This window comes from Portunus trituberculatus, chromosome 41 (assembly GCF_017591435.1).
Source record: "Portunus trituberculatus isolate SZX2019 chromosome 41, ASM1759143v1, whole genome shotgun sequence".
Lineage (NCBI taxonomy): Eukaryota > Metazoa > Arthropoda > Malacostraca > Decapoda > Portunidae > Portunus > Portunus trituberculatus.
Window position 1 is genome coordinate 16756038 of NC_059295.1, and position 25271 is coordinate 16781308.

The window sequence follows — 25271 nt, forward strand, 5'->3', positions numbered from 1 at the left end:
TTCGAAATTTGGTCACTTTTCTTCGTTTCATCACTTAAGGCCTTGTACACAGATCCTTTATTTTATCACTTATTTTCTATTTATCTTCGCTTTAAACCTTTTTTTCTATGTTTCATCACTAAAGGCCTACTACACAGGTCCTTTGTTTTCATCACTTTTTTCTATATTTATTAACTTTTCTTCGTTTCGTCACTTTTCGCCTTCTACACAGGATCTTTGTTTTCATTTACTGTTTTCATCACTAAAGGCCTACTACACAGGTCCTTCATCACTTTTTTTTTTTTTTCACTTTTTTCGAAATTTGGTCACTTCTTCGTTTCATCACTTAAGGCCTTCTACACAGGTCCTTTATTTTATCACTTATTTTCTGTTTTATCTTCGCTTTGAACCTTTTTTTATGTTTCATCACTAAAGGCCTACTGCGCAGGTCCTTTGTTTTCATCACTTTTTCTATATTTGGTCACTTCATTCTTTCATTAGTTTTGGCCTTCTACACAGTTTTTTTGTTTTCTTTTAGTTTTTTCATCACTAAAGGCCTACTACACAGGTCCTTCATCACTTTTTTTCTGTTTTGTCACTTCTCTTTGTTTCATTTTTTTTCGAAATTTGGTCACTTTTCTTCGTTTCATCATTTAAGGCTTTCTACACACGTTCTTTATTTATCACTTCTTCTTTATTTGTCGTCGCTTTGGACCTTCTTTTCTAGGTTTCACCACTAAAGGCCTTCTACACAGGTCCTTTATTTAATTACATTATATTTCATCACTTAAGGCCTTCTACACAGGTCCTTTATTTTATCACTTATTTTCTATTTATAGTCGCTTTAAACTTTCTTTTCTATGTTTCATCACTAAGGCCTACTACACAGGTCCTTTGTTTCACCACTTTTTCTATATTTCATCACTTTAGGCCTTCTACACAGGTCCTTTTTTAATTTTTTTTCTATATTTGGTCACTTTTCTTTGTTTCGTCACTTTTCTACTTTTGTTTACTTTTCATTGTTTCATCACTAAAGGCCTTCTACACAGGTCCTTTGTTTCATCACTTCTTTTCTAAATTTCTTCACTAAAGGCCTTCTTCACAGGTCCTTTATTTTATTTTCTATATTTCGTTACTTTTCTTTGGGTCATCACTTTTGGTTTTCTACACAAGTCTTTTATTTCACCACTTCTTTTCTAAATTTCGTCATTAAAGGATTACCTTGTCCACTTCCTTCTCTCCACTTCTTCATCCTCTCTTTTTCATACTTATTTTTATTGCAATGTTCATTCTCTACCTCACTTTCCTGGGCGTGCTCGGTATTTTGCATCAATTGATTCCTTTCCTTACCACATCAATTGATTCCTTTTCTGACCTCACATGGTCACTTCGCGCCATCAAGGGCCGCATCCACCTGCCGGGTGTCGGTGGATTGGCTTCGCCGCCTGGCGGGCGGGACGCTCCCGGCGCAGTGAGAGCCTTGTCTCCGGCACTTTGCTAACACTACTTAGTCATATCTCCTGTCACTACGTACGCACTCTCAATATTTAGGAACATAATTCATTTGTTTCTAGAATAAAAGATAGCTTGGAGTTAGACGAGAGCCGGAAGCCAATTAGCTACTTGGCAGGATACTGACCGGCAACCAATCAAAGTGGAGCTAACAATATATTTATCTTGTCCTCGCTACACTACCTTCGCTTAACGTGTGCTTCACGCATTCAGGCCAAAGCGGTGGGTCCTGTGTGAAAGCTAACCACCGCTATGGCTTGATTGCATGAAGCACACGTTATGCGAAGGTAATGTAGCGAGACAAGATAACTGAATTCATAACTTCATTTTCTTTTGAGCGCTTTCATTGGTTCCCGGCTTGTATCTTGGCGAGTACCTGACTGGATTGACAGAAAAAAGACCTGTGTCGAAAATTACACACGAAAAAATAAACGTGAGCAGAAAATTATGGAAAGTAAACAATTTACATGCATACATACACACAGATTTCCAGAGAGAGAGAGAGAGAGAGAGAGAGAGAGAGAGAGAGAGAGAGAGAGAGAGAGAGAGAGAGAGAGAGAGAGAGAGAGAGAGAGAGAGAGAGAGAGAGAGAGAGAGGAATAAAATCAAAGTCTGTATTTTCACCATGACCTGATTCTCCTGTTCTTGACCATCAGCAGCCCTGGTCATGCACGCGCGGTGATTACAGGCGCCTCATTACACAGCAACCGCGAGTAAACAGGCACCAGAGACTTCCAGGAATAGCAATTGCTGGTCTACGTGTGCTTACTCCTCCGTGTCTCCCTTCTCTCCCTTCCTTGACCTGCTTCCTTTATCTGTTTTGCTGTTCCCACCTTACAAACAGGATGCTCCCACACTCTCCCTCCTCACACACTATTCACCTTCACAACGTCTCGTACTCATAGCATCAGTAATTTGAACATTTTCTTACTAATGTTTACTTTATCTACCCCACGTTCCCATTTCTCAGTCAAGACACACATAGTGGCTTCCCTCACACACTATGACTCTTCACAATGCTTCATATTCATAACATTTTACATTTAGAAAATGTACTCCCTTAACCTTTCTCCCTTTTGCCTCCCTCTCTCCTCAGCCTCTTCAGCCAACACTCACTGCCCTTCCTCACAATCTATCCCTCTTCACAATGCCTCACACTCGTCATCCTCCCTTCTTCTTCCCTTCAATGTTAATTTTAGCTGCTTCACTTCTTTCTCGCTGCTCTCCTCACACATTTTCTCTCATATTCGCCATAACACTCCAAATCTCTGTCTATTCTTCTCTCCCTTCCTTATGTTTTCTTTATCTCTCTTCCTTCCCATCACCAAGTCAAGCCACTCACACTGCTCTAGCTCACACCCCGTCACTCCTCATAATGATTCATCCTCATCCTGGCATATGAATCTCCTTTCTTCGCTGTTCCCAAATCATCCTCTTTGCATTACGCCAAGCCATAAATGAGGCGGCTACTGATCCACCAATGAACGCCGAGTCTTGCCAGATACCTGCTGGGGATAGGAATAAGGAAGGAGCGATAGTAGCAAAAGGTAGCGCGTGGCTGTGAGGAAGGAGAGGGAATAGGAGGCAAGTGAAGCTGAAACGAGTAGTATTTAAGAAGAGCGAATGTGTTATATAGGGAATAGGTAGTGGAGAGGAACACGAGCCGATGGAAAGTAGGGATTAGATGAGTGGGTAGAGTGGTAGAGTGGCGGAGTAGTTTGGAGTGGTAGAAAGGTATACTTCTGCACGGATGCTTTTGTTTGGTATGTTGCTGTTAAGGTAGGGACGTGATTAAGAGGGAGGAGAGAGAGAGGAGAGGAGAGAGAGAGAGAGAGAGAGAGAGAGAGAGAGAGAGAGAGAGAGAGAGAGAGAGAGAGAGAGAGAGAGAGAGAGAGAGAGAGAGAGAGAGAGACGAACTGGCAAATATATAGACGTGGGTACCAGAAAAAAAAGGGGACAAATTTAAACAAAAGTAACTGAAAAATAAAGTGTGTTGGAATGCCTCTACACCTTCACTCCCCTAACACACCCAACCACCCAACATCACACACCCTTCTGCACACACACACACACACACACACACACACACACACACACACACACACACACACACACACACACACACACACACACACACACACTCCCACCACACATCCCACACCATGACCCCAATCTGTCACCCCACTAAAGCATTCATTCACTTACCTTCCTGCATTTCACTGCCCCCACAAAGCACAAAAATCACTCCACCACATCGCATTATTATTATTATTCCTACTTTCACCATTAACACACCCTCCTAAAAAAATAATGATAATAGCAGAATAAACAAAGGAATAAATAGATAAGTAAAAAGTCAGTTTATCTATATATCTATCTATTTATCCAGTATCCTCACACAACAAACCTCCAAAATAATCAGTCATTTATTAATATTCATAAGTTACACCTAATAATACCTTTGGGGTCCGAGAGGTCTCCAAGCGCACGGGTTCGAATCCTGTCCACGGTCCGAGTGTAGGTTGGGCTTCCTCACTCGGGGCTTTGAGATAGCAGGCACCCCAAAAGTACCTCCTTTAACCCATAAATTTCCGTGAAAAGCCAACACGGTATAAATAAATAAAAAAAAAAGATTACAAATAACATAAAAGAGGCCGTCAACAACGATTCCACCACGTACTGCCGCCTCTCTTCCCTCATTAGCAAACAGCAAACATTAGCACCGAGGAGTGTTGACCTTTCACTGGCAGGCAATTACAGAACGATTCCCCGATGCTGCTGTGGCGAGATGGGGTGGTCACGGGGGTCGCTGGCTGGCTGGCATGGGTGACGGTGGCTAGACAGGACTGCGCTGGAGAGAGGAGAGGTAGAGGGTGTAGCAACAGAGGGCAGGTGTACATTGGGATGGAGAGCGGTAGTGTGGAGTTAAGGAAGGCCGATAGAGTGATTAGATGGTGATAGAAGTCGTAGTAGTAGTAGTGGTGGTGGTGGTGGTGGTGGTAGTGGTGATGGTGGTGGTGGTGGTGGTGGTGGTGGTGGTGGCAGTGGTGATGTTTTTATTCAATGTTAGGAAAAAACAAGTGATGAAGATAATATTTAGGAGTGAGTGAGAGAGAGAGAGAGAGAGAGAGAGAGAGAGAGAGAGAGAGAGAGAGAGAGAGAGAGAGTGTACTGAGGAACAATTTTGAAAGGACTCTCTCTCTCTCTCTCTCTCTCTCTCTCTCTCTCTCTCTCTCTCTCTCTCTCTCTCTCTCTCTCTCTCTCTCTCTCTCTCTCTCTCTTTTTTTTTTTTTTTTTTTTTACTTTATTACATATTTTTATACATTGGTGAGTCAAGAGCTTCAGTAGGGTTGCTGAGAACTATCTTTGACATGGAATTAAATACACGGAACAACTAAAATATGCAAAACTAAATTACCAATTATACAGACACGTACAGTACATGTGCTATTTACATGCTATGGTTGTTTAATCCATGCATTGGCAGCAGACTTAAAGGTGTGTAGGGAGGTGGTGTAGTGAAGCTGTGTCTGCATAACCAGATGGTTCCACATTCGCGTATAACGTGGAAGGAAGGAGCGAAGGAAGGTCTCCGTCCTAGCAAAAGGGACGACGAGTTGGTGAACCCTGGATGTGGCAGCTCTGGTGGTGTGGCCATGTGGCTGTGCCCAGGGCTGGCGGAGTGCAGTCAGGTGCGGGCGCCTTGCTTATGTGTCTTGTAGATGACACACAACCCTGCCACATCACGACGCTGCTGAAGAGGCTGCATGGTAGGGGACGGCTGGTCTGGCGGGGCCTTTAGACGTATCAGGCGTTGTGCTCGATGCTGGATCTTGTCTAGAAGGCTTAAGTATGAGGGGCAGGACAACCAGGTGAGAGGGCATACTCCATAAGGGGCGGACTTGAGCTGCATATAGGGTGGAGATTCCCTGGGAGTCGAGGAGATGTGAGACGCGCCGGATGCAGCTAAGTTTCCATGCGGCTTTCTTGGCTATAGTCCTGACGTGTCCAGTGAAGGTCAGGGCACTGTTCATTTCCACACCAAGTATGGAGATGGAAGCCTGCAGGGGTAACGCCCTTCCATCAAGTAAGATGGTGGGTGTGTCAGGGGGGGAGTGTCGTCGGGAAACCAGCATCACCTGTGTCTTGTCAGGAGCAAGTTCCACTTGCCATCGATGCCCCCATGAAACTATGGTTTGCAGTACCTGGTTGATGTGTGCGACAGTCGCACAGTGATCACCGCTGTCGCAAGGGAATGTCAGGGTACAGTCATCGGCGTATGCATGTGCCTCTGGAATGAGCTGGAGCAGGTCATTAAAAAATGCATTCCAGAGGAGAGGGCCGAGAACACTACCCTGTGGGACGCTGGCAGAGATAGGATGTTGGTCTGATGTTTGTCCATTCATCACCACTCTGAGGTATCTGCCTCGCAGGTAGTCTTGCAGCAAGAGGAGCAGATGCCCGTGGATACCCAAGCTGTTCAGTTTGGTGATTAGGCCGTGATGCCACACCCTGTCGAATGCTCCCGCAATGTCGAGAGCAATGATAAAGGTGTCTTTTCCCCTGGTCTAGGGACTTATGCCAGGTGGTGGATAATTGAAGTAACAGGTCTGCTGCTGACCTGTTATTTCTGAAACCAAATTGTTTGGTATTAAGTAGATGATGTGAGCCGAGAAAGCAAGATATTTTGTTTGCTATAATGGCTTCAAGTATTTTACCAGGAACTGAGAGAAGGGAGATAGGTCTATAGTTCTTGGGATCAGTCCTCTTGCCCTTTTTGTGTATTGCCACCACTCTGGCACCCTTCCAGAGGGTGGGCCACACTCCAGTGGTGATGCAGTGCTGAAAAATGGCGGTGAGGGGTGTAGCCAGCTGAGAGGCACAGTGCTTAAGGATATGAGGGCTTATGTTGTCTGGGCCTAAGGCCTTGTTAGTGTCAACTTGTGACAGACGTTGCCGTACTTCCTCAATAGTGATGGTAATGGTGGAAAGTTTCGCATTTGTGAGGGCTGGCACAAATGGAGGAGGGCGCTCAGGATCAGGTACTGACATCTTGTTGGAGAAAAAAAGATGCAAGTACTTCAGCTTTGTCCTTATTTTTGGTGGCCACTGTACCATCGGACTTGTGTAGTGGTGGAACATCATCATCTGATGTCAGGCCTTGCTGCTGCTTAAGTGTGGTCCACCAGGTCTTACTACCCACTGAACGACCGCTGAGTTTGGTCTTAAGGTCTTCTTGCCAGCGTCGTTGAGCCCACTGTTGTACTTGTCGCATGGCTGCACAAGCGTGCTTGTAGCGCTCCTTATTAAATTGGGTAGCATGGCGTGAATACAGTTTCAAGCGCGACTCTTTTCATCAGCTGCCACTCTACACTGGTAACCAAACCAGGGCTGGTCAAGGGGCTTAACAGTGTAGGAATGGCAGGAACATACCTTTCTTGGTACTTGAGCAGAGTACGTGTAAAAGTGTGTACTTGATTATTGATGTCTCCTACGAGGATGCTGCTCCAGGGCGTTTGTTGTAAGGTGTTGCAGAGACCTTTCCAGTCTGCTTTTCCCCACAACCAGTTGGTGCGTGTCACAGCATCATCCCTCTGAGGTGCAACCTGGATTACGCTCAGGACAGCCACATGATCTGATGATCCCACAGCACTGAGTGGAGTGCAGGTGACAACACTGTCTGGTAGATCGCTAACGACAGGATCTAGAGATGAGCCAGAAGTATGAGTGGGAAAATCAACATAATTGGAGAGACCATGTACTGTGAGGAGTTCCTCAAAAGATCTTGCAACCAAGTGTTGGTTCATGTCACCAACAATGACGACGTGGTTACAAGTGTGTTGTTGCAGCAGCTCATCGAGGTGAGATTGGAGGAATGCAATGGGCTCATTACCGTGCCACTGTGGACGGTAACACACACACAGCAAGACGGTCTGGTGTTGAGCCCATATCTTGAAAAACATCATCTCAAGATGATTTGGAAGGGTGACGTCAAGTAGTTGGACCGACAGACTCTTGTGGAAGGAAACGGCAACACCACCAAAGGTTCCGCGCGTCCTGTCGCGTCGATACCATCTCGTGTATCCGCTCATGTGTCCAAAGTTGTCAGGAATTGACTCATTTAGAAAGGTTTCTACTGTTGCAACAATGTCCGGAGTGTGAGGAATCACGTGACTATTGACGAGGTCTCCTATGTTCGTTTGAAGTCCTCGGACATTGGCAGAGATGATGTAAGTTGATCACGAGACTTATGGGCGGGCATGACTCCAGGCTGTTTGAGTGAAGTTTGGCGGGTGGGAATTGGATGAATGGGCGGGGTTAGGGTCAGGGTAGAGCGGTTGTGGGTATGTTGTATAAACCTGATTTCCTGGTACAGGTGCCCATTTACCGGTGAGAGGCTGGGGTAAGGCAGGGCCAGAGGCAGGATGAGCAAGAGGAAGGAATCGACTTAGTGTCTGAACAATTAAGGCGTTGTTTTGTGCCTGCTCAGTTGAGATTCTGCGGAATAAGTTTTCCTCTCTCTCCTGCGCTCTCTCTCTCAGGTATCGACTCCTCTAATACTTAATTACCTGTCGCCTTTGATACACCTGATGCTTCTCCTCCTCCTTCTCCTCCTCCTCCTCCTCCTCCTCCTCCTCCTCCTCCTCCTCCTCCTCCTCCTCCTCCTTTTCCTCCTTTTCCACTTCCTCCTCCTTTTCTTCCTTCTCTTCCTCCTTTCTCTTCCTCCTCCTTAACATACTTTCCTTCATCTGTCTCCTTCCTTCTTTGTCATCGTTTGTTATTAATTATTGATTGCGTCATTTTCTTTGTCTTTGTGCTAGAGAGAGAGAGAGAGAGAGAGAGAGATGCTTGGGGATGGAGAAGGAGGGAGGGAGCATGTTGGATTATGCAAAATTGATATTGGGTGATAAGATGAAAAAAAATGGTAGATGCTGGAGGAGGAGGAGGAGGAGGAGGAGGAGGAGGAGGAGGAAGAGGAGGAGGAGGTGGAATTTTAGGTACTTAGAGGAATCACTATACAAATTTCTTGCTCAATTTGATCGGTCCTATAATGGAGGGAGGTCGGAAACGGAAATCCCAGAGAGCCAGAGAGAGAGAGAGAGAGAGAGAGTATATGTAAATAATTAATGTTAGGACTAGTATATTATTCTCTTACTGTCTAAATTTTCTTTCACCTTGTTTTCTAGTTCCTTTGCTCTCTCTACCGTTCATTTATTTCTTTTCTCTTTGTACCTTTCTTTTCTTATTTTCTCTGCTCAAATAATAACACGTAACTCAATTTTTTTTTTATGACCAACCTTCATCTCCAGTTACAAAAATATTTCCCTTTCAAATAAATATTCCTTCTAATATACAACACTTTTTATTGTATTTATACCATGTGGGCTTTTCACGAGAATTTATGGGCTAAAGGGGATATTTTTTGGGGTACCTCCTATCTCAAAGCCCACCCGCTAGGAAACCCTTGCCCTGAGTGAGGAAGCCCAACCTACACTCGGACCGTGGGCAGGATTCGAACCCGTGCGCTTGGAGACACCTCGGACCCCAAAGCACGCATGGTTCCACTGCACCACGGCGGCCTCGAAGACACAAAACATACCACATTTTCTTTTTATTCTTTCTTATGTAAGAGAGAAAATGTAACCAAGAACGAAAAGGCCCACTGAGATGCCAGTCCCTAACAGTGTCGAGAGAATTAACCAAAAGAATAGAATAATTGTCTTGAACCTCACTCTTAATACTCTAACTCAATACTTACACATATACTTACACATCACTCATATCTAGCCACGTAAATACACCACCTCTCCACTTGTGCTGACTGAGAACACCTACTCAACACTTGCTGGGGGAGATATGCAGCTTAAAGAACGGGCCGAGGAGTGAAAAATGAGATAAACCAACAAGGAGAGAATAAAGGAACGCGAAAGGAGTAGATGTAATAAATGGAAAGTGGAGATAGAAAATAAGCTAAAAAATAAGGTAGACAAACAAGAAAGGCGAAGGGAGTGAATGAAAACAAGCGAGGAGAGAATAAAGGAAGGTGAATGGAGTATAGGTAATTAACAAAATGGAAAAGAGAGATAGAAAAGAAAGAGTGAAAAGTAAGGTAAGCAAACAAGGGAAGCGAAGGGAGTAGAAGAAATTAACGAAATGGAAATGGAAGATAGAGAAAAAAAAAAGGTATTTACGGTATAGAAAGGAAGAACAGAGCTTTAAAATAGAAAATATAACAAGGAATAGAGAAGGAAAGCAATAATGATAAAAATGATGAAGGAAATTGAACGCTAATGGTTCCTAATATGTTAATGGTTGGGAGTATATGAAGAAGAGACAGATCGGAAAGAATATGAAAAAATAACAGGTGACTGAGGAGAGAGGAAAAGAAAGAAAGAAAAAAAGGCAAGTAAAAAATATGGAAAAGAAAGAATTAGAAAGGAGAGGAAGAGAGAGAGAGAAAAAACAGAGAATCAAGTGAAGGAAATGGAAAAGAAAGGATTAGAAAGGAGAGGAAGAGAGAGAAAAAGAGAGGACCAAGTGAAGGAAATTAAATGGAAAAGAAAGAATAAAAAAGGAGAGGACGTGAGAGAGAGAAAGAGAGGAAATAGAAAAGAAAAAGACTGGAAAGGAGAGGAGAGAGAGAGAGAGAGAGAGAGAGAGAGAGAGAGAGAAAGAACCAAGTGAAGTAAGAGTAAGAAATGCTGAAAAGTAAACATAAATGAATAATTAAGAAAAAAACTAAAGAAAAATAAAGAATAAAACATAGAAAACATAGAAAAAAAAAGAAAAAGGATAGTGAATAGAAGAATCAGGACAGATAGAGAACAGAAGAAACACAAAAAAAGAAAAGTAACCAAGAAAAAAGAAAGAAATATGAATAAGAAAAGAAGGAAAGGTGAACCAGGAAGGAAAAGTGAAATAAAATAAAAATGAATAGAAGGGAAACAAGTAAACCATTAATAGGAAGGTAGAAGAAAGAATAGGAGGAAGAAAAAAAAAAAGACGGGCAGGAGGAAACAGGTCAGAAGGGGAGGTAGAGAGAGCAAATGAGCAGGAGGGAAAGGTGAGAGTTTGTCTACCTGTAATTTCCCTCCTGCAATCAACACGTTTCAGGTGAAGGAGGAAGGAGGGAAATGACGAAGAAGAAGGGAGAGAGAGAGAGAGAGAGAGAGAGAGAGAGAGAGAGAGAGAGAGAGAGAGATGTTGAGAAGAAAAGTTTGTTGATAATTTGCTACGAATAAATGGGACAAAGAAATGGAAGAAGGGGAGTTAGGTGGGTAAAATGTGGGAGGAGGAAGAGGAGGAGGAGGAGGAGGAGGAGGAGGAGGAGGAGGAGAAGAAGAGGAGGAGGAGGAGGAGGAGGAGGAGGAGGAGGAGGAGGAGGAGGAAATACGGGTCACTAGGAGGAAGGAGAAATGTTCTTTAAGAGTATGGGAGGAAATGACGTAATTAGGTCAGAGGAAAGAAGAAGAAGAAGAAGAAGAAGAAGAAGAAGAAGAAAGAAGAAAAGGAGAGTCAGAGAGAGAGAGAGAGAGAGAGAGAGAGAGAGAGAGAGAGAGAGAGAGAGAGAGAGAGAGAGAGAGAGAGAGAGAGATTTTAATAGCATGAAAGAACAGACTGCGTTTTCTTAAATTTGCAGAAAAAGAAAAATTTGTTTAATATAGATAACTTCACTCATCTAAGCGAGAGAGAGAGAGAGAGAGAGAGAGAGAGAGAGAGAGAGAGAGAGAGAGAGAGAGAGAGAGAGAGAGAGAGAGAGAGAGAGAGACACTACTAGATATTGTATCATAAATCTTGTCCTCTCCTTGAAACCATTCTTCACGGAGACACAAAGGAGAAATGGAGAAGGATGGAGGAGGAGGAGAACGAGAAAGTAAAAGACGAGGAGCAAGACAAATTAGAGAAACGGACCGGCATGTGAAGGAAGCGAAGACAGAAGACGAAGAAGTAGATCTGTGAAGTAAAGGAGCAAGAAGAATAGGAGGAAATAAAGCAGAGGACGTTTTACATATGGAGGAGGAGGAGGATGAGGAGGAGGAGGAAGAGGAAGAGGAAGAGGAGGAGGAAGAAAAGGATGATTAGATAAAAAAAAAATAGAGTAGCAGTAACATCAATATTTCCTTACGCAAAAATAAATATTAATAAAAACTCATTAATGGTGATTGCCTTATTAAAACCAATCTCTCTCTCTCTCTCTCTCTCTCTCTCTCTCTCTCTCTCTCTCTCTCTCTCTCTCTCTCTCTCTCTCTCTCTCTCTCTCTCTCTCTCTCTCTCTCTCTCTCGGTAGTTTTAAGGTTGACTGCACCACCAAAGGATCATAATTTCTAAGTATTCTTCGTCTCCTTTCATTGCATTTTTATTCCCTACGTCTCTTTTGTTCCTTTCTTTATATTCACGCTCTTTCTCTCTTCCTTATTTTTGTGTTATTTTGATTCGATTCCGTAATATAAGTCTTCCTCTTTTCTTCTTTTTTTTTTTATATCTTTGTTTGATTCTCATCGTTAAGGTTTCATATTCTTTTGTTTTAAAATTACATTGTTGCTGAGAGGGCCATTATTTCTTTTTTTTCAGTTTCCTCGTTTTCAATTGACTTTATGGACATTTCATTTCGATTTATATTCATGGAAAAGAAAATGAAATATCTCTGTACATTTTATTTCGTGTTTTTCCATTTTTTTTTTTTTTTTTCATAATTCATTTCGCGTTATATGAAAGAAAACGTTTAGATTCACCATGCTTATTTTTTTTTTTTTTTTTTTTTTTATTTCTTGCATTTCATATATGTTTTTTTTTTTTGTCTTGTGGTTTATTCTTTACACAACACAGGCGTTCATCTCTCTCTCTCTCTCTCTCTCTCTCTCTCTCTCTCTCTCTCTCTCTCTCTCTCTCTCTCTCTCTCTCTCTCTCTATTTGTTTTCTTTCCCCTGAGTGTTGCAGCGCCGTGAACCGAAACCGAAGCTGCGAGTGTTAGTTTGGCGCCGAGTTGTGTTGAATTGTGGTCATTTTTACACATTTCGTAATTACTTTGGTCTTTTGGCTCGTTTAATCTTTCGAAACTGCCCAACGATGTAGCCTACTTTGTTTTTCCCGTCGCAATATTTTCTCTCTCTCTCTCTCTCTCTCTCTCTCTCTCTCTCTCTCTCTCTCTCTCTCTCTCTCTCTCTCTATTTGTTTTCTTTCCCCTGAGTGTTGCAGCGCCGTGAACCGAAACCGAAGCTGCGAGTGTTAGTTTGGCGCCGAGTTGTGTTGAATTGTGGTCATTTTTACACATTTCGTAATTACTTTGGTCTTTTGGCTCGTTTAATCTTTCGAAACTGCCCAACGATGTAGCCTACTTTGTTTTTCCCGTCGCAATATTTTTTCTCTCTCTCTCTCTCTCTCTCTCTCTCTCTCTTATTTAATCTCGCTTCCCCGTTCGCCTCGTTTAAATCTAATCAAATAACTCGTAACAGTGTATTGTATTTGTATTTCTGTGGTATTTCTGTGGTATTTTTTCCTAATCTTCTTTCCTTTACAAGTTCCATCTAACTAGCATGTATTGTGTTGTTTTCTTAGGTATATATTTTCTTATTGTGGTTTTAATTAATCTTATATTTTTTTTTTCCAGTCAATTCTTAACTATGAACTTGTTTGGTATATTAGTTTTTTTTTTCTCGTTTCCGTTTTTTTTTTTCTTTTTTGATCTTTTTTTTATTCTTATGTCAATTTTGAATAGCTATGAACTTGTTTTGTATAGCAGTCTATTTTCTCTTTTTTTTTTATCTTATCTGAAAATTCTTCTCAACTGTGCATTTTAATTCGCTTTCCGTTCATTCTTATAATTTTTTTTTTTTTTTTCGTAATTGCGTTGGAGAAATATCTTTGAATTGTCTTGTTTCCTTTATCTATCTAGCATGTATTTTGTTGTTTCCTTAGGTATATATTTTCTTATTGTGGTTTTAATCTTATTTTTTTTTCCCCAGTTGATTCTTAACTATGAACATATTTTGTAAAGTATTTAGTATTTTTTTCTCTATCCGTTTTCTTTTTTTCATCTAGTTACCTGGAAATTCTGGTCAATTCTGAATAACTATGAACTTGTTTTGTATAGTATTTTTTTTCTCTTTCTGCTTTTTTTTTATCTTATCTGAAAATTCTTGTCAGCTGTGTATTTTAATTTGCTTTCCGTTCATTCTTATATTTTTCTTAACAGCAGTGAAGAACTACCTTTTGAATTGTTTTGTCTCCTTTAGCTTTGTAAGACTCAGTTGAAAATAGACAAAAAAAAAAAAAATGAAATGAATAGAAACCAAAAGACTGTACGAATCCTGGGAAACCAAAGAGAGAAAAAAAGAAGCCACAGAATCAATAAGAAAAAATAAGAAAATGATAAGAGAAGAAAAAAAAAAAAAAAAGTAGCCAATTAATTTTCCTTTTGTTTCCTGTTAGTCTTTTATCTCCATATTTTCCAGATAACTCTTAATGATGTGCTTTGTTTTCCCTTCCAGTGGCGTTTAGACTCAAAACAATGGAACACTTCACCTCTATTTTCGTTTCCCTTTTGTTTGAGTCACTTTTTTTGCCCGCCGTGTCATAACTTCCGATGAGTTTATACGTGAAAATAACGAGTTTAGATTTTGCTCCATTTATTCGAGTTACATAGATATATTTTTCTGCATTTTTATAACATTTTTTTTACAGATACAGTTAACTGAACAATATTTGGCAGAGAGTTATATATATCTTTTTATTGTTTTGTTTCCTCTGTGCTCGTGTTCAAATGATTCAAACCTAAACATACACTATTATGAAGACACAATGAGTTTATTTGGGTTACGAATATAATACAGTGTGACTCAGGAATGACAACAACAAAAAAAGCTAAATAAACAGAGATCCAGGTATTAAGAAAAGAACTTTTGTTTGGGTGGCTTGGAAGAGACGGACAGCTGACAGTAATTAGTGAAGGCTGTTGGATGAGGCATTGTAGCATCATGAAATCCGGTGATGATGATGGTGGGCGAGGTTGGCAGTGATGATGATGATGATGATGATGATGATGATGATGATGATGATGATTTGGAGAAGTAGGAGAAAAGGGGAGGGATGATAATGATAATAGGGGATTGCGTTCCAGTAGTAGTAGCAGGAGTAGTAGTAGTTGTAGTAGTTGTAGTTGTAGTAGTAGTAGTGGTTGTGGTGGTGGTAGTATAATAGTAGTAGTAGATATAGTATAGTAGTAGTAGTAGTAGTAGTAGTAGTAGTAGTAGTAGTAGTAGTAGTAGTAGTAGTGGTGGTGATATTAGTAGTAGTAGTAGTAGTAGCAGTAGGAGAAGGAGGAGGAGGAGGAGGAGGAGGAGGAGGAGGAGGAGGAGAAGGAAGAGGATAATGATTAGGAAGAGAAGGAGAATGAGTAGGACGAAGAGAATGAAGTAACCCAATCCTACAATTGTTTTTCCACCACTTATATGGACTCAAGGTGGCACGTGCACAGCATACGTTTCATACAGGTGTTAATTATCGCTCCTCTCCTTCCACCAGGTAAACAAACACGAGGGCTGAGTGGCAGTGGTGGAGCAGCTCACCTGAGACTCCTCGCCAGGTACGTGCAGGTGTGATGATGTTATTCTGATTCTAGATGTTAATGAAAGCTCTCCTTTGTTTTTGTTTATATAATTTTCTGCTTATCAACTGTTTACATACTTATCTATCTATTAACATTTGCAAAGAATGTTTCGAATTATATTATCAAATGTGAAAATGTACTTGTTCCAGTAGACATATCATTTTCGTTATGTTGAGTTACTAATTATTACTCAGTCAAGCAAAAGTGGTGGTTTATCTCATTCCAGTAAAAAATGTCTCAGCTAATACCACTTTCGTTATGGTGTGAGCTATCAGTTTTCATTTTTAACCAAGCGGAAGTGGTGATGTGGTGTGGCGGCAGTACGTGGGTTGCGTGATGGTTGGATTAGGGTCGTGAATCAGCAGGTCTCGACAAATGTATCTGATGCCTTTGCCGTGTTGTATCTCTTGCCGTATACAAGTATCGGAGCAGCAGACCACAAATAACGTCTTAGGGAACGGTGGAGTTATTCTTGTTTGTTCTTTCCTTGTCGTCCTTTGTGACCTGGTGTCCTTTCAAAGATGAGATGTCCCCGATTTGGCGACGTTCGGTCCGCGGCTCTTTGTACCCTTGACGCTTTCTCCTAAAACCGAACTGGAGGAGGGAAGGAAAGGAAAAATCAGTGTTTGGGACGGAGAGTGCAAAGGAAAAAGGAAAGGGTTGAAAGGTACTTGAAACTGTCATGATCTGGCATCTGCAACGAACCGTGTAATTGAGGCACTAAAGTTCATCCTTAAGATCTCTGAACTTTAAACGAGGACCTGCAGGATTTGATTGAAGAAGAAGATTGAACGTAAAGTGGCAGCATTTTATTGTGTTACTATATCAGCTGAAAACATGACGATAAGATGAGCTCTGAAACACACTTTGCCAGCGCTGAGGACAAAGTTTGAATGACTGGACTTTTCTTTACGATTCAAATTACAGTACTAGTGCTTAGTTCCTTGTACTTACAGCAGTGTGAAGTGCGAGGATATGTGTGGCTGTTGTAGTGAAAGTACTGGAGTTAGGAAAATATGTACCAATAATAATTAGAGAAACGCTTTGAGTGTTTGTTTTAGCAAAGAATATTTTTCTTTGAATGAAAAGAAAGAGACAAACATATAAAGGAAAAGCAGGCCATTGTAGCAGTCGAGCAGAGTGCAAATATCACCAAAAGGAGACGGTGAGACGGTGGGATGTGCCAATGAAAACTACATCATATATTCCACATTACCTCGAATATCTAGAAAAATTGATAAAAACACAACACACCATTAGGAATATCTAAAGATTTTCATATCTCCCTACGTTCATATGCCACTCGTCGTCTTTATTATTTTGTCATTATTTAAGTTCTAATAACACTTTTACTACAACCCTATGCATCTTCTTCCTTTCCTTGTCTACGCCTTCCATCGTCTCTAACACTGTAACATATCTTATTTATTCACGTCACTTGGCTCAAACTGAAGTAAAAAAAAAAAAGAAAGAAGAATAGGGAAACAGTTTATAGTTTCCAGTAAGATGTCGCTCTGTATATGATATGTGAGTCAAATTACGTTACTCCGAGTATGAATATCTAGTTGTTGCGTCCTGCAGCTTCGTACAATACACAGCGGACTGATTTATTATATATGATATGCGTTGCCTTGGTTGGTTAATAAGAGGAGTAATGGTGGCAGTGGATCTAGTGTTTGAAGTGGTTGTTGTAGTGGTCGCATATCTGTTCTGTCGTAGATCTCACCATTTGCAGTATTGAAAACAACATCTCTGGGAAATCACCAATTAACGAATTTGGAAGATACAGTTGGATTTCTGTCTTATCTGTGCTGTACGGAGTCTCATCAACTATTGTCAGCAAACCCGATGCTCTATTGTTATGTGGGATGTGTTGGTTCAGCTAGCACTCGCCACATCTGTGCTTGGTCTAGACAGCCCCTTGATGCCGCTGCTTCAGCCAACCAGTGTCCACAACAGACCATTGTTGTCCAAAGCTTTGTCTCTGACGTGATCCGATACTGTCAGTCTCCAACTAGCCACGGAAGAGATAAGACGTCTCTCGTGTTTAGCGATAACACCGGTGACATAGATTCATAAAGGTTAGTAATAAGGATTGGAATGTAAATGATGGATTCAAGTCTGATGGAATTATAAAAAAAGTAAATATATAGATAAAATTAATGAATAGGTAAATAGAAATAAAACAAGTTGGTTCCCATACAGTGGTAGATAAATGGATTTGATTCAGTAATTAGACTGTCAGTGTTGAGTCAACACAAAGCTTAAGAAGATTAATCAGATTTTAGGTTAAATGGATGACGGAAATAGATGTGTTTTATTCCGGGACTACCATGTATAGAACTCAAGGCTTCTTGCACCTTCCATTGATTCTCAACATTTCTCGATAGCCCAATCTACACCTGACATTGTTGGGAGGACCAAAGTAGAATCACAAGAATTAGTTAGTTTTGACAGCGAGACTGACGGATAACAGGTAGACCCTCTTAGGCTGCGTCCAGTGTGGGTTTGCCTCGCTCGGGAAGGAAAGTAAAAAGGTGATCAGAACTGCTTTGGATATGTCACTCACTGTCACGTGGGTAAGGGACGAACATGCGGCGGTTCGCGTGACTTTGCGGCGTCAAGGGAGCAAGGGAAGGTAGATCTTATCGAGAGTGTTTTGTACTTATACCTGTTTGTCTTCGTTCTCCAGGAAACATCGCTTTTTTATTTCTACTAGATTCTAAAGTTTATCCTTCTTGAGCATGAGATAAAAAAATTCTGTTTTATTTTATGCGCTAGTTTTGTTTATCTGTGTCTGTGTGTCTTTCCGTCAATTTATCGATTTTTGTTTGTCTGTTTATTTATTCATCCATCTATATGTATATCAATCTATGTACATTACATTTATCTACTTACCTACCTTGGTCTATATCTTTCTGTTTGTCTGCATGTTTGTCCGTGTTTATCTCTCTTTTTTTCATGCAAGAGGAGAAAATAGCCAAGGGCAACAAAAAATGAAAAAAGGCTTACTGTTTGCCCAGCTGTTTAGTAATTATCCATCTACCCGTCTATCTGTGTTTATTAATTTCATCTATCAATAAATTTTCTCTGTCTATGTATCTAATTATCTATCTTTCTGCTTGTCATTTCACCTCACTGTCTATCCATCTATCTACCTACCTACCTACCTACCCTACTTACTTACATACCTACATGTACTTACTTTTCATGTAAGAGAGAAGGACAGGCCAAGACCAAAAGAAAAAAAAAAGAAAAGAAAAAAAAAGGCCCACTCAAATAAAAAAAGGCCCACTCAGTTTACCAACCTACCCAACAGTCTGTATGCCCGTCCATGCATCGATATTTATCAGTGTGCGTCACTTCGTCCGTGGCCTTTCTCCATTAGAGTGGCCTGCTTTGTTAACGGTAATGGCGCGTTAAGAGCACCCTAATTTCTCTTTCTTTTCTTTTCTCTTCTCTCTCTCCTGCATGACCTTCCTCAGGCCTCCCTCTTATAGCCTCTAATCGTTTTCTTTCACCTCTATTCTTTCCTTCTCCTTTACCCACTTTATTACTTTAGTTTTTGCTGTTGTTGTTCTATTTTATGTTCTGTGTTTTTTCTTTCCTTTTTTTCACTCCCTCTTTTTTTTCTCAGTTTGTCTGCGTCTTTCTTTTACGTAAACTTTGATTTTTTTTTCCTCTTTCTCTCTCTCTCACTCTCTCTCTCTCTCTCTCTCTCTCTCTCTCTCTCTCTCTCTCTCTCTCTCTCTCTCTCTCTCTCTCTCTCTCTCTCTCTCTCTCTCTCTCTCTCTCTCTCTCTCTCTCTCTCTCTCTTGAAAGAACAAAATCAATCTTAAAGTTAACCATTCTTCCTTATTCTTCTTTAACTCCCTCTTACTATCTTCCTTTCCTCTCTCCCTTTCCATTCCTTCCCATTTCTTCTCTCTCTCTCTTTATTTTCCTTTGATACCTTTCTTACTCCTTCCTTAATACTTTTCTTATTTCTCATCTCTTCCTTTTTTTTTTTATCTTACTCTTCGTCCTCCCCTCCTTTCCTTACCTCTTGAAAACAACCTCTCATGTAACGTCTGGTATCTCAGGAATGAAAATTGTGATAAATCTTTCTAAGCGTACTCAGATCTTTTGCCTGGCTGTTGTTACTGAGGAAGAAGGGGTAGGTGGTAGAAATTAGGATCGAGAAGTTTACTCTATAAGATTGATTTCCTGCTTAACTTGGCAAAAGAAATGTGGAATGGAGGAGGAGGAGAAAATAGTGGTGGTAGTGGTTGTGGTGGTAGTGGTGGAGGTGGAGGTAGTGGTAGATGTGGATGTAGGCTGTGAAGGTGTGATTGTAGTTGTAGTAGTAAGTAGTAGTGGTAGTGGTTGTAGGGGTAGGGGTAGTGGTTGTAGTAGTAGTAATAGTGGTATTGTAGCGGTAGTAGTAGTGGTTGTAATAATGGTAGTGATTGTAGTAGTTGTGGTTGTAGTAGTAGTAGAAGTAGTAGTAGTAGTAGTAGTAGTAGTAGTAGTAGTAGTAGTAGTAGTAGTAGTAGTAGTAGTAGTAGTAGTAGTAGTAGTAGTAGTAGTAGTAGTAGTAGTAGTAGTAGTAGTAGTAGCAGCGGCAGCAGCAATAGAAATAGTAGTAGAAGCAGCACCAGAAGCAGCAGCAGCAGCAACAACAACAACAACAACAACAACAACAACAACAACAACAACAACAACAACAACAGCAGCAGCAGCAGCAGCAGCAACAACAACAACAACAACAACAACAACAACAACAACAACAACAACAACAACAACAAAAACAACAATGAGTACTAATTTCAGCAAAAAAAAAAAAGCATAAAAATATAGGCATTATGATATTCTTGTGTGCCTAAATTGGTATAGAAAATGTGTTCCGGTATTACCTCGATGAGAAATGCGAGTGTCAGAGTACTTAGCGGAAAAATAATGTGCTTGGATTAATTTAGCGTACTGTAGCACTGGGAGGCGGTGGCATAGTGGTAAAGGTAGTGAGCGTGGGATCGGGCAGACGTCCACGCGTAGGTTCGAATCCCACCAAGTACAGCCTTAAAACATTTTGCCATTTGTCGAGTGGTTTAAAATTACCTACATGTCACCATGATACCCAGGTTCTAGGTGGTTACACTCAAGATGAGCTTGGGTGGTGATATGGGCCCTGATATGGTTACCACTATAAATAAAATTCCCTGCGCCACTAATGGGCGGAAGCTGAACAGCGCTTCCCATACACTCTTCAAGTGTGCCTACAGGCGCTATAGGCCTTACCGTAAAAAAAAAAAAAAAGAAAAGAAGCAGGTGTGGTGTGGCTGGCAGTGGTTGAAAGTTATATGTAATTAATTATGTCATGTGATCACTGTAAGATTATTTTTTTTATGAACATTCAGTCTCATACAAAGAGTAGTTTTTTTTTTTTCAATCAATTAGGTTAATTTTGTTCTAGTGTATCAATTCAGTGGTGTATGTGTTAGATCATTTCAGCTCATATTCTCTCTCTCTCTCTCTCTCTCTCTCTCTCTCTCTCTCTCTCTCTCTCTCTCTCTCTCTCTCTCTCTCTCTCTCTCTCTCTCTCTCTCTCTCTCTCTCTCTCTCTCTCTCTCTCTCTCTCTCTCTCTCTCTCTCTGCCTTTAGAGGACAAATGTATAAATTCTCATGTTGAATTTAATGTCAGGAAATGTTAATGTATCGTCTCATCATTTTTGTTCCTTTTATATATTTTTTTTCACTATATCATCAATTTCATTTGGTTATGCGTCTTCCGTGTCAGAGAGAGAGAGAGAGAGAGAGAGAGAGAGAGAGAGAGAGAGAGAGAGAGAGAGACGTGATCTCCATTTAGTATAATTGGTGAAATCAGGGTCCGTGTGTATGTGTGTGTGTGTGTGTGTGTGTGTGTGTGTGTGTGTGTGTGTGTGTGTGTGTGTGTGTGTGTGTGTGTGTGTGTGTGTGTGTGTGTGTGTGTGTGTGTGTGTGTGTGTGTGTGTGTGTGTGTTTTAAGTCTTTCTCAATCTTGAATCCTGCAAAATTCTTACCGTTTGAAGAAATATCTTTAAGTTTTAATACCATAAACTTTTGCCAGTCAACTTTGCTGCCTGGCCCTCTGGCGTGTACCCGTCACTGACACACTTATGTATTTGGGTGCGAAACTCTGCTAATGTTATGTCTCAAAATTGATTCGTTTCCTCTTCTTCGCTAACCTCATTTCCCTCCTCCTCGATTAAAATGACGAAGATTGATACCGGCAACGAAAAAGTCACTGTTGGAAGAGATGCAGTAACTTGTAATGGTGGTGATGAAAGAAGTGTGTGTGTGTGTGTGTGTGTGTGTGTGTGTGTGTGTGTGTGTGTGTGTATGTCTGGGATAGGACATAAAGGGCATGATGATGATGATGGTGGTGGTGGGTGGTAGTGGTAGTGATGGTGTTGTAGTGGTGATAATGGGGATGGTTGTAATCATGACAGAAGTAATAGTAGTTGTTGGAAGTGGTGTTGGTGTAGTAGTTATTATTATTATTATTATTATTATTATTATTATTATTATTATTATTATTGTTATTATTATTAGCAACATTAGTAGTAGTAGTAGTAGTAGCAGTAGTAGTACTGCAGACACTAAAGAGATTAAAGAATAAAATAAAAGAGGAACATAAATTTGTTATATAAGTGTTTTTTTATGAGAACAAGAACAAAAGCAAGAAGAACAAGAGGAATAGCTATAAGAAATAGTAGAGAGAGAGAGAGAGAGAGAGAGAGAGAGAGAGAGAGAGAGAGAGAGGAGGGTCATATAATAATATTTCCCAACAAAAACGAAAATATTTATTGAAAACAAAATTTGTCATTAATTTCGTTGAAAGTTCGAGTATATTTCTACCTTTCATTGATAGAGAAAATTTTGTCAAGCTGAAAACATAAAATAAAGACATTGATTGACACACACACACACACACACACACACACACACACACACACACACACACACGTTTTTTTTTAATGACATGTGTAACCAGTTAGTGAGAAACGAGTTGTGGAAAATTTAAAGGAAAACAAAGAGAGTTGCAAAAGAAGAAGACTTCAAATTTGAGGACAAGAATTGAAACGGAAAATGAAATGAAAACAAGAGTAGAAAGGAATGGAGAATGAAAAAGGAGGAGGAAGAGGAGGAGGAGCAGGAGGAGCAGGAGGAAGAAAATAGTGACTAAAGTATAAAGAATAATGAAATAGTAATAATACGAAGATGAAGGAAGAGGAAAAAGCAGGAGACAAACAGGAAATGAAGAGGAAGCATAACTAACAGGAAATGAAGAGAAAGGAAGCATAGCTAACGAAGGAAATATGGAGACTAAATTGAGAAGCAAGAGTAGGAGGAGGAGGAGGAGGAGGAGGTGGAGGAAGAAGATTTTAAGGAGTGAAGAGAATCTAATCAAGGTGGTACAGTAAGTGAACGTTTGAAGAGGAAGAAAAGGATAAAAGAACAAGAACAAGAGGAGGAGAAGGATTATAAACAAGAAGAGAAGGAGAGAAAAAAAAGGGAGGAAGAAACAGATACAAAAGAGAGAAGGAGAAAGGGAAAAGAGGTAGAAGAAAATGAGAGAAGAAGACAAGACAAGATCAAAACAAGAACAATAACAAGAGGAAGAAGAAGAATATGAACAGGAAGAGAAGGAAGGAAATAAGAAAAGGAAGAAAAAGCAGATACAGCACAATCAAGAGAGGAAAAGGAAGAAGATGAGAATGAAAAAAGAGGAAGAGCACGAACAGGAAGAGGAGGATGATAAGGAGGAGGGAGATAAAAGAAAGAGAATAGGAAGCAGATACAGCGCAATGAAGAGGAAATGGAAGAAGAGGAGAGAAAAAATGAGAAGAAGAGGAAGAGGAATAACACAAATAAGAAGAGAAGAAGGAAGATAAGGAAAAAGTGAGGAGGAAGCAAATACAGGAGGAAAAAGAAGAAGAGAGAATGAAAGAGAGGTAGAAGAGGAAAACAGGAAGAACACGAACAGAAGAGAAGGAGGGAGATAAGAAAAGGGAGGAGGAAGCAGACACACCACAATAAAGAGGAAAAAAAGAAATGAAGGAAGGAGATAAGGAAAAGTGGGAGAAAACAGGTACAGAAGGAAAAGGAAGAAGAGGAAAATGAAAGAGAGGTAGAAGAGGAAAGGAGGAAGAACACGAACAACAAGAGAAGGAGGAAATAAGAAAAGGGAGGAGGAATTAGATACATCACAATAAGGAGAAAAAAAGGAAGAAGAGAAGTGGAAGAGGAAGAGGAGGAGGGAGATCAGAAAAGGAGGAGGAAGGAGATATAGCACAATCAGGAGAGGGGGGAGAATGAGACGCTTAATTTCCTGTGCGCGGCGTCACACCTTGTCATCAATATCCGGGTAACTGCCGAGGCGCGTCACTTGAGCCGGGACGCGATGACGGGCAGGCCGATGCAACGCCGCTGATTACGAGGCAGGAGGAAGAGGAGGAGGAGGAGGAGGAGGAGTAGGAGTAGGATTAGGTGGTGGAAATTACTAGGAAGAGGAGGAGGGGAAAATAAGAGAAAGAAGAAAAAAAAGAAGAGGAGGAGGAGGTGGTGGTGGAGGAGAAACTTACATTGGTCAGCGTTGTGATAAGTTTCGTCTCCTCCTCCTCCTCCTCCTCCTCCTCCTCCTCCTCCTCCTTCTCCTCTCTCTTCTCCTCTCTCCTCCTCCTCCTCCTCCTCCTCCTCCTCCTCCTCCTCCTCCTCCTCCCAGTTTACTGCCTATCTTCATATCCCACGTTTTTCCTCTTCCTGCGCCTCCTCTTTCTCCTCCTCCTCCTCCTCCTCCTCCTCCTCCTCCTCCTCCTCCTATCCACTATTTGTTCCTTATATTTTCCTTTTCTTCTTCATCCTCAGTCTTTCTTGACTCTTGTGCTCATGTGCGTTGCGTGCGTGAATGCGAATGTGTGTGTGTGTGTGTGTGTGTGTGTGTGTGTGTGTGTGTGTGTGTGTGTGTGTGTGTGTGTGTGTGGGTACATTAATCTAATTAAGATCTGCAATAAGTTTTCTATTTTTCTTGTTTTATTTTCTTTCTTGGTATTTTTCTTCTCTTTTTCTTAATTGACCCATCGTTATTTTTTATTTATTGCCTTCATTTTTCTCTCCTTGTTTCTTAATTACGATATTGGACAAAAATTATGTTGCTCTCTCTCTCTCTCTCTCTCTCTCTCTCTCTCTCTCTCTCTCTCTCTCTCTCTCTCTCTCTCTCTCTCTCTCTCTCTCTCTCTCTCTCTCTCTCTCTTTATTGCATTCATCGGTAGTATCTTCAATTAATGGCGGAGAATCGAACCTTTGGATGAAAATGCTCGGAATTTTCATTACTTTCCTTCTTCACTGGAGCCTTGAAGTTATTATTGCCATTCAGTACTGGTGGTGGTGGTGGTGGTAGTGGTGGTGGTGGTGGTGGTAATGGTAGATTGAGAATGGTAGAAGTTCAGAGAGAGAGATAGAGAGAGAGAGAGTAAAATTATTGTTCAGTATCTATCTTATTTTTTTCATCTTCACTGCTAACATCTCTTCCTCTTCCTCCTCCTTTTCCATCATTGACTTTATATTTTTTTTCTTTCCTACTCCATCTTTTTAATACAACTTGTATTTTAAATTTTATTCTCATTTCTATTCTTCCTATAATTTTTCTTTCCTTCCCTACATCCTTCTTTTTTTTCTTTTTCTCTCCTTTTTTTTATATCTTTCCATTTTTGTCTTCTTCTCTACTCTTCTTCAATCCTTTTTTCCTTCGTTCCTTCTCTCCTTTCCGTTTCTTGTCTCGTGTGTGTGTGTGTGTGTGTGTGTGTGTGTGTGTGTGTGTGTGTGTGTGTGTGTGTGTGTGTGTGTGTGTGTGTGTGTGCAAGACCCTATTTTTAAGCGTAACTTCTGTATGGGGGAAGTTATCTCGTTGCCACAGAAACTGGATGCTTTACAGAGGGTGATGATGCTGAAAAAGGCGGTGGTGATAAGAGACTATTTTAGAAGGAACAGGAGGAAGACGAGCAGTGGAAAGAAAAAAAAGTAATAATGATAGTAATGATAATGAAAATAATGTTGATGGATATAATAATAATAATAATAATAATAATAATAATAATAATAATAATACAATACGAACAACAGTAACAAAAGCTGAAAGAACAGTAATAGAAACAGC

The 25271-nt window shown here is 40.6% G+C and overlaps 1 protein-coding gene across 4 annotated transcripts in view; it reads left to right on the forward strand.

Annotated features, from left to right (window-relative positions):
• The window catches only part of LOC123516880 (G-protein coupled receptor dmsr-1-like), a 239287-nt gene that overhangs the window by 64590 nt on the left and 149426 nt on the right, over positions 1-25271 (forward strand). For all 4 annotated transcript variants that reach the window (XM_045276600.1, XM_045276602.1, XM_045276599.1 and 1 more), the window contains exon 2: positions 15013-15073. The gene's annotated coding sequence lies outside the window, so the exon portion shown is untranslated. The remainder of the gene's footprint in view (positions 1-15012; positions 15074-25271) is intronic.